Source organism: Anas acuta, chromosome 7 (genome assembly GCF_963932015.1).
Source record: "Anas acuta chromosome 7, bAnaAcu1.1, whole genome shotgun sequence".
In the NCBI taxonomy this organism is placed as follows: Eukaryota; Metazoa; Chordata; class Aves; order Anseriformes; family Anatidae; genus Anas; species Anas acuta.
The window spans coordinates 23,288,140-23,304,542 of NC_088985.1; the positions used below are offsets into that span (position 1 = coordinate 23,288,140).

Genomic DNA, 16,403 nt, shown 5'->3' on the forward strand with positions numbered 1-16,403 from the left:
TTTCTCCTTCCTATTCCATATTACATAATTTAACCAGTTAAACTAGAAGCAGCAAAAAACATTGTCTTTTAGTACCATACATGAATGAATGATTATGAATTAACCAGTATTAAATCACAGACAAGCTGTGTTCTAGTAACGACTTGAATCCACAAAAGCATGGAGATTTAAAGTTAATGGTAAAAATTTAGGTTGACATCTAGTCCTTAATTCACCCTATTGAAAAGTAAGAAACAAAGGTACATTGGCATGAGTTCATGAGTGTCAACCCCAATTTTTAGTTTTAACATTGAATTTTTTTTTCTGTTGTCGGTTTTAGTTTAAGTTGAGCTATAGTAAATACTATATATATGATGATTGTACAAATGCTTGCTTTTTTCTATTTAAAAACTGACATACACAGTAATCAAATTTTGGCGATTCCTATCCCAGATTTTAACCAGGAGCAAAAACAAAGCTTTTCCATCATATTAAAAGGTCAAAGGGTAAGATTTAAAAAATTTACAGGGTTTCTTGGGACACTCAGCCAGAAGAGATCATGAAACTTTGAAAGAAAAGGGCAAGCAGAGGAAGAGATTTATTTTTATAAATAAATAATAATAGAGAAATAGTAATTAAAAGCTAGAAATGACAAACCATTTCCAGAATGTTATGTTACTGCATTAACAATGCAGAGAATAGAGATCTGAAAATCAGTGAACAGCAGTCACTGCTAGCATCACAAAACTCTAAATTTCATTAGCAATGAGCATCTCATTGCTCAACTTTCCAGGTCAAAGTCTGCCTAGTTTTGCTAGTTATAATAATTGCTATAGGATTTGGAAATGTCAGAACATCAGAAAGAAGTAAAATGTTCTCTCTAGTTGGAAAACACTCAAATGCATGAGGAGGGAGTATAGCTTACTGGTTGCTTCTTCAATATTACTAATGGAAGACTAAGATTCTGCATAAGCACAAAATTTTAATATCCTTGTTATATGAGAAAATAATGACACGACATTAAATAGTCCAAAATGCCTTATGTATGAATTATAGACATCAGGGGGTGGCTATTCTGAAAATAACAGTGGTAGTAATTCTTTGCCCATGATTCCTGCTCCTTATCTCTTTGACTCATGAGAATGAGTTTTACTGACATCAATAACCCCAGAAATCAAAGTCCGAAGTGGTATACATAAATATTTATGTGAAATGAACCCTGACTATATTTATATGTATATATATAGGTTTTTGTTTATTTATTTGAAAAGCAGGATCCTATGACTGACCATTCATATAGATAACAAATACCACAGATTAAGACACTCCACATTGAAGTTATAAAATCAAGGATTGCAAAAGTAAAAAGAAAAAAAGTAATAGATATATCTGAAGAAACTGTCATCTACTTAGATATTTACAGGCATAAGTCTGTGGATTACGTTCTTAGTGAATTATCTATTTCTACTGAAGTGATTATTTGTAATAAGCATAGCTACCAGTCAAAGCATTTTAGAATAGGAAACATCTTACATTTCATGTATTTTCCACAAAAATCATATAGAATATTTGAAGATAAATCTCCACAACATAACTAACATATCCACTGCTCATAAATATTGAAAGCCAAATGCTAATGATCTTCAGTAACCATAGTTCTATTATCTCTTAATTAATAGCTAAAGTAGTAATGAGGTATTTCTCATAATCAATAGATAAATAATAGTTTTCTCTGAAGGTCAGATTTTCTTTCACAAATAATTTAGGCTAGCTTTCACTTTCAGATAAACTGATAAAATCTTGAATGATTCCCTACGGACCAAGTGTGGTCCAATAGTAATGGCACTAGCCCTTTATTATTTATTGAGTACTCAATTAATATAGGCATAAAGTTTCATCTGGACATTCTGTTCTGCTAATGTATGTTAAATATTATACATTTTAACTATTATACATTTAAACTATTTTAATCCCTATCTTTAAAATTGCAGGAAATTTACATAATTTTAACTAGCAATAAGCAATAATTTTCATCTAAGAACATTTTTTTTTTTTTTTCCTGTAGTTATGTGTGTTTAACTGCCTCTGATTCACTGAAAACACTTTGTGGGTGTGGATGTCTCAGAGCAGAAGTTGGCCTAATTTTTTGTTATGTTTTATACAGTAATGTGGTACCTGAACAAAAATACCTGGAGGATCAGCAGCCAGTTTCTACTAGACTCATAACATTTCCAAGCACTAAAGGCATATTTGGAACACATTAGTTTCAAAGTCTCTTCTGTCAAAATTTGCTTGCATAATAAAACACTAGAGATTCTTTTAGAGTTCCACAAGACTGTAGGAATTCAGCAGTAAATAAAGGTCTGAAAAATTAGAACACTTAAGAAAAATGCTTAAGAATAATCAAATTGTAGGACAGGAATGAACCTCAAGAGGTCATCTAGAACGCTTAAAAATTCTGAGGCAGGGTCACATTAAACACTGATCAAGAACGGCTTAGGTTTATCTAATCTATGTTAACAAATTGCTAACGACAGAATTTCCACAGCTTCCCAGGTGAAGTGTTTTAATTTACAACTATTCTTGTAGTTTAAAATATTTTCCTAATATCAAACTATTTACCCCCTACTGCAAATTAAGCTTATTATTTAGTCTTCAGTACTTTCAGAGAATTTTGTCATTAATATATTCTAGACATCTTCCTAACATTGTTTTTAACACACAAATAGCCATGAGAGTTCACAATTTTTAAGTAATTTCAGTTCACGTATTCCTTCTTTCAATTTTATAGCTGTCATTGCAAATAAGGAGTTAGAAACTTGCTTTACAAATCCAGGCTGAGGGGTTCAAACAAAATCACATGACTCCAGAAATCAAACTCTAAGCACAACGTGAAATATTGTGAGTTTTATAATTGTAATCGCAGATATTCTCTTTTTCCTTTCCTGCTCTTTCAAATGTAGAACCTCTCAAGAGATGTGTCTCACTAACAGGTAGGTCAAAATTTCCTTTTCTGATGCCTCTCTTCAATGCCCTTATCTCCCATTTTCTGTACTTTCAACTATTTCACTGAGTTTCATTTACAATGCATGCTGTTCTGCACAGGCAATTGTCCAACTGCCTCTGTAAACACAACATATGAACACAACATATACTCACAGCAATTTATAATAGCATACTGAACTAATGCAAGACAGACGTTGAAAAATCAGATCAATACGCAGGAAACAGAATGCCCATTTTGAATATGTTGCAGCTGTACTTGAAATTTTTTTTTAAATGTAAAATGTAAAAATGTTAAATGTAAAAATACGTAGTTTAAAATGTTCAGTTAAAACAGCAGAGAAAATATTACATATGTACAAGAACTTCAGACCTACAAGACCCACAGATAAGACCTGCCTTTCCCCTAAGACATATGAACTACTGTAAGGAAGCTCCCAGCAGGCAATTTTGAATTAATCCAAAAAATGTTCCTCTTTAACACCTACAGTCAATATAACCTATTCATCATTAGTGAATATAACCTACCATGAGGGTTTCATCCGCTCTGTGTACTTTTTAGTACACACTTTATTCAGAATACTAAAATTATGTTACATAGAAGAACTTTCATTTCCCACTCTGCAGTAACCTCAACATCTCTGATTCATTTTCCTGTTTATGCTAAAAGGAAAAGTGCTGATAAAAATAAATGGCAAAACTCTGAGGCATTGATGTATGAAATGTAGCTTTGAACAGTGAGCTGCCCTTCTACCTACACCTTGCTCTTGAAGATTATTTCAGTCCTTACAGCCTTAGCAGTTGAAGGACAACTAAAATTGATCTGAAGCCTGCACAAAGTTCTAAAATACTCTACCTTTAAAGTATTTTGAAAAACAAATATTCCATTTTGCAGGAGGATGCTAACTTTAAACATTTTTGCTTTAAAACTGATTTTCTCATTAATTTCTTCTCATTTGGAGTTTTTAAGACCAAGATGAAAAGAAAAGAAACATCTGTGTTTCCACTAATGGGTTTCAATTATTTAGGATACAAAAGCTCAAGGTGATCAGCTGTGTATATGCGTATTTTACTGTGGTAGCCAAACTCAAAAACAAGTGAATTATTCTAATGCAACTTTTCCTCCTGAGACTTCTAAATCCTCCTTCCAAACATGCATAAACCAAACAGAGATTATCAAATGCATTTGGCAGGACATATGCATAGAATGAGTCAGGTCTGAAGCTGAATTTATGGTACTTAGAGTAAAATATGCTGCAGTATACTAAATTTAATTTGTGTATCTGTAGATTTCACCAGTCATATTTGTCCAAGGAATATATTTTTCTTCCCATGAACTTTTCCAACCCTTAATAAACAGAAAAATCTGAAATGTTAAAATCATACATTTAAAGCCATAATTGCATAAAAACATTGTTTAAATATTTATTTTCTGTTCCTAACTTATTTTAAGAAAACCCATATACTATTTATTGTTTAACAGTTGCTCTTGGTATCTTATAATATCTTAAAGCCAAAATTAGTTAACGGAATAGTGTCAATGTATTGGCAAATTCAATAACATAAAAGATCTATGCCACACTACTATTTAAATGCATAGTACTCGTACTGTACTGCAGTTACTATAGAATATTGAACAATTCTAAAATATACTAGTTGGTTGCCTGCAGTGTTCTAGGTTTCTGTGACATTGCAGTTCATAAGTCTGTAGAACATTACAATTCTTCACATCTTATTTTTTTCTTGCAACATCACTGTTCTCATTACAGTTAAGCTGGATGTGTATGTATAGTTACTTAAAGCAAAGGTGAACTGTGCCAAACTTTTAGTTGCATCTTTCTAATGTAATTTTCATAAGAAGGACTTGTGTCTTACAGAAGTCTAACTTTATTTAAATGAAAAAAAATGATTCACTTTTAAATTTTTCAGTAACTTAAATAATCCACAATTAAAAGTTAGAAAGTGTTTTCTGTAACTGTTGTGAATATTATTTTATCTAGATGGAAATATTTACTTCTTTGTCCATACCATGGCAATAGACAGAGTTGAAATTATCTTATGCATTTCTCTTTACAGATTTTTTGCATAATCAAGTTTAATCTACAGGACATTAGAGAATTATATAAGAAAATATTTAGCTCTTCCAAATCTGATAAAGTTTTCTACAAAGCCCCTGTTGGAGTTTGAATATATTATCTTCAAGGATTTTTAGAATTTGCAAAATTTCCAATCAGGGTTTTACATTTTGCCTGGAGCAGCATATCAAAGCATGGAACATTTTATCAAGCTTACCCTACCTTCTAACTTGTCCTGTACAATTATGTATATGACTAGCTTGAATTCTAGAAAGTGTTGAGACAAGGAGTAGTGTGACGAGAATTCTGAATTTACAGAAAACACCTAGATGTGAACTCATGATAAAAGCAGCTGAAAATTCAACCTAATACAGTTCTGAAGATCAGTATTTTGTAATTACAGCCTTTCAAACCTGAAAATATCACATATATCATTATGATTCTTTCTGAAGCTCATTTCTTTGTAAGTTTACAAATGCCATAACTCATATTGTTAATTTTTAAGTCATCGTTCCCTCATTAAATGGCCAGGTCATTAAAACACCATTAAAACACCATCGATGATGTTGTTAAGATGCCTTTTTTTGGGGGGGTGGGATACATTTGTGAATAACTAAAACCAGGGACACTTCCAGGTCAAGGGGTCTTGATCTTGATATATGACTTGCAAGTTCAATAAGTAATAAGTTAATATATTTTTTATTTGCAATAACCACTATTCCTTTTTATCTATGGGGAATAATTCAGGCACTGTTCTTTAAACAAAGAGGAAAAATTTTTCCCTCTACATCAACATCTCATAAAGATTTGGTTTTATTAAATTTATACTCTGGAATTCATCAACATCATGTGTATGCCACCTGCATCTTACTTATGGCAGTAACAAAATCCTTTTTCTACTTGGACTGTAACAAACTCTTGAAATAAGATTATCAATCAATGAGGAAACTCTTTTCCAAGCATCATTCACTTAAGATGTATTCAGTCAACTTGAAGGTGAAGAAAAGTTCTAATCACTTCCCATTTGACTCAGGCAGGAAAATGCCTCCTCTACTGGCAATTCAATGCTGTCTAAACAAGTATTTACATATCCTATGCAAAGCGCAACATCTTTCTTAGGGTACCACTAACAATATATTGCTACTGTGAAACTGTTTCATATTTTAGTACTTTGCTTCTAATGAAAGTGGACTAGCATGAAACAATTAGTTCAAAGCTGAATTAAATATTTTCTCTGACCTAAGATAATTTTTTTCCATTCGACGGAAATGCATTTAGTTTCAAGCTGAAATTGAACATGATAAATTCAGGAAAATGTTTCCCTTGTCACCATTTTATACTCTTTTCCAATACAGATATTTCATTTTAATTGCTGGCTAGCAATAAAATGGCTCTGGCTATAATCCATGACTCCATTTGACTATATATCAGCCTTTCAAGAGTGAACATGTAATACCAACATGTCCCTAATGTATCAAACCAGCTTCAAAGCACCTTTAGGTTCTGGAATACTCTCCACCTCATTCATGATGAACAGACTTCCAAAGTCTGTTTTGTATTCTTAGGTTTTGCTTTTTTGCTCTTTCTAGGTTTTATTCCTCAGGTGGCAGAATCTTTCTGTTCATTCTGGCTAGGGTACCAGCATTGTTTTTTTTTTTCTCCTCACACTACAGTTTTACAGAACAGCGTTTTTGGTTGTACCATTCTATCACTAGCTGTATCATATTTTAATGTCAGTCACTAAAATTGTCTTCAGAAAAATAACATTGTTCAAAAGATTAGCTTTATAATTAAACCTAATCAAAACTGCAATGGCTCCTTAGATTATTTCAATATCTAATATACTAATACACTAAAGTATTTTGACTTCGAATGTAAGGAATATTTTGATGAATAAAATTAAACCAATAGCTTGAAGGAAAATATGGCTTCTCTTACATTCGATTTCACAAAATCACAGAATTGTCTAGGTTGGAAGAGACCTCAAGATCATCGAGTCCAACCTCTGACCTAACACCAACAAGTCCTCCACTAAAACATATCGCTAAGTTCAACATCTAAACGTCTTTTAAAGACCTCCAGGGATGGTGACTCCACCACTATCCTGGGCAGCCCATTCCAATGCCTCACAATACACTCAGTAAAGTTCTTCCTAATACCCAACCTAAAACACCCCTGGCACAACTTTAGCCCTTTCCCCCTCATCCTGTCACTAGGCACGTGGGAGAATAGACCAACCCCCACCTCTCTAGAGCCTCCTTTAATGTACTTATAAAGAGCGATAAGGTCACCCCTGAGCCTCCTCTTCTCCAGGCTGAACAAACCCAGCTCCCTCAGCCGCTCCTCATAGGACTTGTTCTCCAGACCCTTCACTAGCTTTGTTGCCCTTCTCTGGACTCTTTTGAGTACCTCAATGTCCTTCTTGTAGTGAGGGGCCCAAAACTGGACATGGTACTAGAGGTGCGGTCTCACCAGAGCTGAGTACAGGGGGACAATCACTTCCCTAGACCTGCTGGCTACACTGCTTCTTATGCAAGCCAGGATGCCGTTGGCCTTCTTGGCCACCTGAGCACACTGCTGGCTCATATTCAGCCAGCAGGTCTTTCTCCACCTGGCAGCTTTCCAACCACTCATCTCCCAGCCTGTAGCTCTGCTTGGGGTTATTGCACCCCAGGTGCAGGACCCAGCACTTGGCCTTGTTGAACTTCATACAGTTGGCCTCAGCCCATCGGTCCAGCCTATCCAGATCCTCCTGCAGAGCATTCCTACCCTTGAGCAGATCGATGCACGCACCTAACTTGGTGTCACCTGCGAACTTACTGAGGGTGCACTCGATCCCCTCATCCAGGTCATCAATAAAGATATTAAAGAGGACCGGCCCCAGTACCGAGCCCTCGGGGACGCCACTAGTGACTGGCCTCCAATGGGATTTGGCTCCATTCACCCACGACTCTTTGGGCCCGGCTATGCGTCCAGTTTTTAACCCAACAAAGCGTATGCCAGTCCAAGCCACGAGTAGACAGTTTATTTAGGAGAATGCTGTGGGAAATGGTGTCAAATACCTTGCTGAAGTCAAGGTAGACCACATCCACAACCTTTCCCTCATCCACCAAGCGCATCACTTTATCTTAGAAGGAGATCAGGTTCGTCAAGCAGGACCCGCCTTTCATAAACCCATGCTGACTGGGCCTGATCACCTGGTTGCACTGCAAGTGCTGCATGATGACACTCAAAATAATCTGCTCCATGAGTTTCCCTGGCACTGAGGTCAAACTGACAGGCCTATAGTTTCCTGGGTCTGCCCTCTGGCCCTTCTTGTAGATGGGCGTCATGTTTGCTAGCCGCCAGTCAACTGGGACCTCCCCTGATAGCCAGGACTGTTGATAAATGATGGAAAGCGGCTTGGCCAGCTCCTCTGCCAGTTCTCTCAGTACCCTCGGGTGGATCCCATCTATCCCCATCGACTTGCATACATGCAAGTGCCATAGCAGGCCACCAGCCATTTCCTCATGGATAGTGACGGCCACATTCTGCTCCCCATCCCCTTCCACCAGCTCAGGGTACTGGGTATTCAGAAAGCAACTGGTTTTGCCGCTAAAGACTGAGGCAAAGAAGGCATTAAGCACCTCTGCCTTTTCCTCATCTTTTGTAACTAAGTTCCCCCCTGCATCCAGTAAAGGCTGGAGATTCTCCTTAGTCCTCCGTTTTGCATTAATGTATTTGTAAAAACACTTTTTGTTGTCTTTGATGGCAGTTGCCAGATTGAGCTCCAGATGAGCTTCGGCCTTTCTAATTTTGTCCCTGCACTGCCTCACAACATCCTTATAGTCCTCCCGAGTGGCCCGCCCTCTTTTCCAAAGATTGTAAACCCTCTTTTTCCTCCTAAGCTCAAGCCACAATTCTCTCTTGAGCCAGGCCAGTCTTCTTCCCAGCCAGCTCATCTTTGGGCACGTGGGGGCAGACTGCTCCTGTGCCATTAAGATTTCCTTTTTGAAGAGCGCCCAGCCTCCCTGGACTCCTCTGTCCTTCAGAACCACCTCCCAAGGGACTCTACCAACCAGTGTCCTGAACAGTTCAAAGTCAGCCCTCTGGAAGTCCAATACAGTGGTTTTACTGGTCCCCATTCTGGCTTCTCCAAGAATGGAGAACTCTACCACTTGGGCATACTCAGTCTGCCCAAGACAGTTTCCAACCACCACATCTTCCACCAGTCCTTCTCTGTGTGTGAAGAGAAGGTCTAGCAGGGCACCTCCCCTGGTAGGCTCACTAATCAGCTGCATCAGGAAGCTATCTTCCACACTCTCCAGAAACTTCCTAGACTGCTTTCAGCAAGGTTGGGAAGCTTTCTGGCAATGTCCCTGACCCTGGCCCCAGGGAGGCAGCAGACTTCCCTACGGGTAGGGTCATGCTGACAAATAGGTCCCTCTGTTCCCCTGAGAAGGGAGTCACCCACAACAATCACGCTTCTTTCTGTCCTAGTGGAAGCAGTCCTGAGGCGTGGAGTTGACTTCCTTGCCCTAGGCATCCTCCTGGGTAGACTTCCTACCTCTTCCTCAGCTACCAGTCTCTCAAGCTCCAGGGCACCTGGGAAGGTGGGGCCGGTGGGGGGGGGCATCATCTGTGATGTCGAGCAGGGACCTGTTTCCATTCCTCCTCAGTTCCTAGGTCCCCTGCCTCTGCCCAACAGCAACAGGGCAGGGCAGGGGGTCCACCCCCATTTGGGGTGTCTCACCCCAGTACCTGTCCTTCAGGCCGTGCAGGGAGTTGTTCCACAAGTCTATCTCCTGCTCACACTCCCTGACATCCCTCAACCTCTCGACCTCCTCCTTGAGTTCTGCCATGAGGTGGACCAGGTCATCCACCTGCTCGCACTTCACACACACAGTCTCTTTGCCCTCCACAGGTGGTAGCAACAGGCTCAGGCAGTCCCTGCACCTGGAGACCTGAACTGCCGCAGTTTTGAGCAGGCAGTCGGTCTGGGTGTGTACAGACTTCCTGGAGAGTGTGCTGTGCCTGGTGTACACCATTGCAGCTGAGATAGTGGTAGACCTCCATTAGAGGAGGTGTTCATATGGGCAGGGGGGAATGCTCTGCCCTGCCTGCGCTAACTGCCGCGCCACTCCCTTCTGACATGCCATGCCCTGTTTGCCCATCCTGGTCACTCGCGCACCCTAGGGGCAGCTTTTGAACGGCCGAGGAGGCCGTTCTGCGGAGCTGCTGCCTCCGACTCCGCCTCATTCACCTCCCTCGCGAGGGCTGCTGGGTCCTGGCGGCTCCCTCAAGTGGGCTCAGTGCCGGAAAAATTAGCCCTGTCTGTCCTTTCCCCTGCTCTGCTGCAGAACGCTTCTGCCCCGGAGCTGATCGCCTCGGCAAGTGGCCATTTTCATCAAGTGCAAAAATGCAAAAAAAGTATTTCAGCAGTATGACCTTACTCTGTCCTGCAAAATATGATAAATACTGAAACAAGAAAGAAAGGACCACAGATTTACAAGTAATATGTAAGAAAATAGTTGTTACACACTGTTATTTTTAAGAGCTTGTGGTGTTTAGGCTATAAGCAGCCTTCCAAACTCATGAGGATAGAAAAAACTTCCATTGTTCAGGAATGAATCAAACTAATTACAGCAAAATTTGAGAGTGACCTAAAAATATACATTGGAAAAAAAAAATCAACTTTCTAGTATTAAATTACAATAATTAAAATAAAAGGCACTGATGATAACATCAGAGATGTTACATTTCCTAATGACTGACTCAGCCCACAAAATATTCTTTCCTCTAAGCAAGGGATTCAATAAGGTATTTAAAGTACAGCCAATTTCCATGAGTGTGGCACAGCAGATATTTTAGTGACTGCTAGCTTGCTGTACAATGATTCACCCAAATAGTGAAAACTCTATTCATAGTGTGTGTGTGTGAGCGAGGGGCATCACTTTCACATACCCTTCTATGACAGAACTGTGGCTATTTTAACAGCAAATAGTACAGAGATCTCAGGGGCTCTGAGAATTCTGTCCTCTGGCATCTTCCATTTGTTTCAGCATTTACAAACTACAGAGAGTTGTTAAGAAAAAGGCTCATAATCATTGGGATAACCAAGCTTAAGTTTAAACTTTATGGAGGAGGTTTGGTATGTTCACTGTAGGAAGGAAGAATCAACATCCATGGATGAAGAGTAGAGGAACTAATATTTAAGGGCAGAACATATAGAAGAACACAATAGATTGTAATGGATGCTTTTCATCTGACCCCTCTCTCTCTCCCTCAATCATTATTTGACACCAGAAGACATGAATTCACAAGAGCCAGTGCTAATGAAAAATGCACTAGAACTTAACTGCATTTCAGAGCTATTGGTGTCAAGGGTACAAGTAATGTCTGTGTCTGTCAGAATGTAAATTAAGTCACTTATGATTCACACTCAAGATCTAGAAAAGAACATGGCCAAGAAGATGACATGATATATTTGGAAAACTTGACATTCAACAGAGAATTTGTTATCATGGTCAAATTTTGATTCCCTGTTACACTGATGTGATTATGCTGCAATAAATTATAGCCAACTGGTTATAACTGATAAGGGAAATTTCCTAGACCCTCAGAGAAGTATTACCTGTTGAAGACACTTGTAACCTTGGGAATATTAGAAATCATCAGTTCTTTTTATCATAGGGGTTTTATTTGGTAAAGGATATAATCACTCTTAAAAGAGTGAATATGTCTTTGGTCTTCATTACTGGAGTAACAGTAACCTCTGTTACAGTGCCAAAACATCACACACCAATTTTCAGTGACCTAATTAGTATTGTAGTATGCAACTCAAGTTCAGGAAAAAGCCTACTCTATTGGTAACTTATTCAGTAAAAATTGCCATATCATCAAATTGTGATGAAAGTCACACCACTTCCAGCCAAGCTCTAGTAGATCCATTTAGTAGGCCCACGAGTTGGTTTCTACCTTGTCAGAATCCAGACCAAGCACCTAAGTGTTCATCCTAAGACAAGCAGGGTTGTTATAAGAAAAACACTCAGCAGATGCCATAACCATTGTGGTGCCATGCAAAAGTCTGTAAAACCTTCCCACTGCCAAAGACAAGAGGCTCATCACCGGATTTGTTGACAGAAATCAAAGGAGATAATTTTTTCTGGATGTGAAAGTTCAGAATGTTTTCTGCTTTTTGCTGTGAAAGAATTTAACAGAAGTCAATGTCACAGACAAATATACTTAGCTACTGTTTAGCTGGATACTACTGATAAATGCTTGGGTAGCTGAGATAACGAACCAGGGAATGACTGTGAAGAGCTGTTGCTACATTTGTAGGAGAGAGGAGGAGGATGTAAATAGAGCATTATCACGCTTGCACATGCATGTGATCAGGTCGTAGGCTGTTAGTCATTGCTACACATAACCCACAAGGAAGACCCCTGTTGCTTCTTCCAAGACATCACTCAGTAATTGTACATACATAAGCTCATAAAGAACACCAGAAACATACACATGTATGTATGTATGCATCCGCTAGCAGATATGAGTTCAGCTGACCATTTCAGCTGTTACCTTCTAGGTGACATTGTAGACTAGGTCTACTGTTTGTGCAAGTTAAAAGATGGTTTCTATAATACCATTAAGACATTTCAAAAGATATGAAATACGCAAACAGCTTTTTTTTATTATTCTAAAAAATTATTCTTAACTTAAAAAAATATAGTTAAAAGCAATGAAGAAAATCAAATTGAAGCCAGTGATACTGACTGTAGGTGCTCTGAGTGTGCTTGTGAAAACTGATATAAATTGCTTGAGTTATGATATCCTAAAAATTCTTTATGTTATTTTTTTAAGAGCCATAGTACTAGGACTAGCAAATCTGAATACAAAAGGAAGAACACACAATCCATTCATAAATTGTTACTAATGGTATATATACAATTTTTCTAAGGCACTGAAAAAGATACTTTCCCCCTAAGTCCCACAGCGATAGTAAAAACCTTTCAAAAAGTGTATCAAGATACATTACACAATAAACAAGATGAAGTTCAGCAGAGGCAGTAACGTAACTTGTTATCCATTTTACGATTCAGTAGACTTATTTATGTATATTGCATGGTTTTCTTTTCATGACAGATATAGGATTCTCTATAATCTGAGGTTTGCTCTATTAGTAACCTTGCAGGATGATCACTGAATAAAAGAAGATGGAGGAAATTAGGAGACGTATTTGTACCCAAATATGAAATTAAAGGTAACTTAATTATCTGTCTCCTTAACACCAATATCTGGCCCATCTGCAGCTTCTTAAATTTTTATAGTGCAATTGTGCTCAGTATTTACAATGATAGCAGTCTAATTTTGTTCTCTTTCTGGAAAGGAATGATTTTAATAGAATACCTTAAAGAAACATTTTCTACCTGGTCTGTAATTCTAAGCTGTATGCACTTAAGTTATTACATGAAAAATGAATATCAGGTATAAAAAATAATGCTACCTGTACCTCAGCTTGGGTTGACAAGTAGTTTTGTACACCACAGGTATACAAAAAGCTGAATCTTGCATGCCCCTTTGCTAGCAAAATATGACTTCAGATTAGTCAGAAGCCGAAACAACGCCAGGTTTCACAAATGTCCACAGAGGATGAACAGACAGAATTACTTATTTCTATTAAGAATACTAAAGAGTATATTTTACAAGAAGTGATTTCATTATCTGCTGAAGTGCCAGGGTTCAGTATTTAAATACACAAAATTCAATGATGCATTAATTTGATCCATCTCATTAGCGTCCAGACACATTTAGTGAAAAATGTCAGAATTGTTACAGTTGTTTTCAGTCAAAGTGGTATGTCCTGACAGTTTTATCTCTATAATTAATGTATAATATATATTTTTATATATTATACATGACATGATATATAATGTATGATGTGTAACATATATGATATATCATATATTATATGATTAATGTATAAAAAGAGGCAATATTCAAAATTATATAGTCATGGATAACAAGTTTCAGTAAAACTATGCTGTAAAAAGGGCTTCCAGTTTAATTACTGGATCTCAAAACAGAGAAAAATAATAGGGAACCAGTATTTTACATAACAGGATACATATTTTCTTTTCAAGAAAAACTAGCTGGAAAAGATCAAGTCTACATCATTCATCATACTTCAGTAAATTAATATAGTATGTAACATATATATAACAATATATATAATATAATAATAACATGGCAGGGAAACAGAATCAATTGTTACAAGCAAATTGTTTTCTACTAAAAGGTACAAATATCCCCCTTAGATATTTTGGTATTTATTTTCAGTATTTCATCTACATTTTAGAGTGGATCAAGCTCCTTGAAAAAAATGTGGTGTGAATGCGATTTCTTGGTAAATTCCATGTCACAGATTTATGTGTTGATTTTTGGCAGTAGTTTCAATTTACTGACTCACAAAAAAATATCCTTATGTTTCATATAGCAAGTGCATACACAAAGAATTAAAAAAAAAAAAATCATACATGAACTGGAAACCCCGTCTATCATATATATTCATTACCAGAAGGGACTGAAGGAGAACAGCAAAGTGCACAGTTCTTGCCAAACACATTCGTATGTGTTCAGCAAAACCTACTGAACACTTTTTTTTTAAATGTTCAACAAAAACTGAATACAAGCCAAACTAGTTCTGTAGACACAGATTACTGACAAACCACCTCTTCCTTTAAAGTTACTTGCAGACTGCATTATATTCTTTCTAGCAGTGATGGTCCTGATACTCAAAAGAACCTAACTCATTCTTCGTTTGAATAAACTTAATATTGCTTAGCTATCTATTGGTGATGATGGAGACAGAAATTACCACAAATACCCCATACCCAGACAAACTGTGATGTTATCTCTTATGTACCCAAGACACAATAGGTAGAAAGCTGGCATCAGCTTATAGATACAAGAACAGTCTGGTTAAAATATTTCTTATAAATGACTACACTGAAATGTAAGTATCTTAAATGGATTTTATGGAAATATTATGATACAGAATAATTCTGATTTTAATTTTATTAAAACCAGTAAAGTTGAAATGGCCATAAAAATAATCATTATAGGTCTAAAAGAACAATAATTACTAATTATTTAGTTTGGCGTTTTCTTGCTTAAAGCAATTTATAATTTTCCATATACTATGCCCATTTTCTACATGAAATAAAATTGATCCTCACTACTTTGAAGCTAGTACTAACCATTAAAAAATCATATTATACATTCCAGTGGCTGTGTCTCTAGGACATATGGTGCCCAGAGTGTGAAAATAACTCTGGAATCATTTTACTTAGTTATTAAACAATTATATTCATGTTCTTCTACAGCTAAAAGTAGGTTTGTCATTTCTGTTACTAAACTAAAAATGTCTATTATTTATTTTCACTGGCTGAGAACCTCAACATGACTGATACAAGGATTTTAATTAGAATAATATTTTCTGGAACTTGAATGCCTGTTGTTTTCCAGCTTGAACAAGATTTGAATTTGAAGAACATACACTATGCTGTATATATGTAACCTGAAACAATTTTCTACCTTAATAGCCACATGGCAGCATTTGAAAATTGGCAATTATTCATTTTACCATGGGCTACTAGCTGGAAGAGTGAAGTTCTCATCTGTGAAGAATGGTATAGTAAATCATGGATTAGCAAAGTCAGGCACTCTCTGTGAAAGTATTTCCTTTAGCTTGTACCTAACATATCTAATATTCAATATAGCTCTTCTCTTGACTATAAAAAAAATTATGTGAACTTTATATAATTTCTTCTCCCTGAAAGAATATATTTAAAAATCAGGGAACTAATCGTATTAATACAGATTTCACTCAGTAGAGTCTGAACAGAAAAGCTCATTCATATTCCCATAGCCTTTTAACAAGTTGTGACAACTTCACACAGCCATTATAAGGACTGCTTAATAAAAATTTTGTGTTCAAAATAAAATAGCTAGACTGTGTTTAAAAGAATACACTAATCTGGATTTTTTGGCAAAGCCATAAAGAGTAGAACGAATACTTCTTGTTTGTCAGTATATAAAAACGATGTCTTTAGACTAAATTGTCTGTTTTTTCCATGACCTAAGGGGAAAGAGAGATACTTCTGTATGATAACTCATCCTGTCTTCACACAAACATACAAGACAGTTGCAAGGAATTGCTCTCTGGAAGTTCCTCTTAGTCTCCCTCTAAAATCTATACAGGGACACTATATATAACTTTTACCAACACAACACCTGACTTTTTGATAGCTGAAGTCAAAAAAGGCAAATCCCTCTTCTCACACCTGTGGTAGAAATCTTAGTGTTTTT

General features: G+C 37.0%; 1 protein-coding gene across 9 annotated transcripts in view; it reads right to left on the reverse strand.

Moving 5' to 3' along the window:
- Positions 1 to 16,403, reverse strand: part of ADGRA1 (adhesion G protein-coupled receptor A1) — a 277,097-nt gene that overhangs the window by 20,458 nt on the left and 240,236 nt on the right. The window lies entirely within an intron of this gene.